At 45.3% G+C, this 1048-nt stretch overlaps 1 pseudogene; it reads left to right on the top strand.

The window, feature by feature from the left end:
- Nucleotides 1–29: 29 nt before the first annotated feature.
- Nucleotides 30–1044, top strand: LOC102817129 (annotated as a pseudogene).
- The last annotated feature ends 4 nt before the right edge of the window (nucleotides 1045–1048 follow it).

Raw genomic sequence — 1048 nt, 5'->3', positions numbered from 1 at the left:
GTGGGTCCCGTTTGTTGCATCAGGTGCCATTTGGAGAGTACTTTAGTGGCACGATGTACTCTGAGTGGAGGTCGCTGCATTTGGTGATTCAGAATGATCAGGGCCATACCAGTGTGCTGCACAGCTATCCGGAGAGTGTTGGGCGAGAGGTGGCAAACGCAGTCGTCCGTCCCCTTGGACAGGCCTTAGGGACTCCATCAGTGGCTGGTAGTGAGTGTTTGTTAAAAACTGACAAAGATGTAAAATGGTCCATGGAAGTAATTTGCTATGGCCTGACCCTTCCATTAGATAAGAGAGACTGTAAAATATTGTGTTGATGTATATACAGATTGGATTATGGCTTTAGTGTTGCCGAAAGATTCTATTCCATTGCCAGTTATTGCCTAATCTTTATGTCCAAAATATACTAAAACACCTGCAAAATCTTTTTGTACCAACGCAGGAACAGTGCTCCAGTCAAATCCGACTATGCTTACATGTCCTTCGAGCCATCCAGAAACTGGCCCGTGAGTCATCCATCATGGCCCAAGAAACCTGGGAAGTCTTACTGTTGTTTCTTCTGCAGATTAATGACATACTTCTGCCTCCACCAACTATTCAAGGTGGTATTGCTGAGAATCTAGCAGAGAAGTTGATTGGTGTTGTCTTTGAGGTTTGGTTGCTGCTAGCTTGTACTCGGTGCTTCCCAACACCTCCTTATTGGAAAACAGCCAAGGAGATGGTGGCTAACTGGAGGCACCATCCAGCAGTGATGGAGCAGTGGAGCAAGGTCATCTGTGCCCTCACCTCAAGATTGCTGCGCTTCACATATGGTCCTTCATTTCCTCCATTTAAAGTTCCTGATGAGGATGCCAGTCTGATTCCTCCTGAAATGGATAGTGAATGTGTTGCACAGACATGGTTTTGCTTTTTACGTATGTTAAGTAATCTCGTGGATTTGAGTAACCCAGCCATTATAAGGTCTACTACCAAATTTCAGGAACAGTTCCTGAATGTGAGCGGAATGCCGCAAGAATTGAATCAGTATCCCTGCCTTAAACATCTGCCT

This window comes from Chrysochloris asiatica, unplaced genomic scaffold (assembly GCF_000296735.1).
Source record: "Chrysochloris asiatica unplaced genomic scaffold, ChrAsi1.0 scaffold04245, whole genome shotgun sequence".
In the NCBI taxonomy this organism is placed as follows: Eukaryota; Metazoa; Chordata; class Mammalia; order Afrosoricida; family Chrysochloridae; genus Chrysochloris; species Chrysochloris asiatica.
Note: the sequence above shows the minus strand (reverse complement) of the source record. Positions and strands in the feature narration are given on the sequence as shown.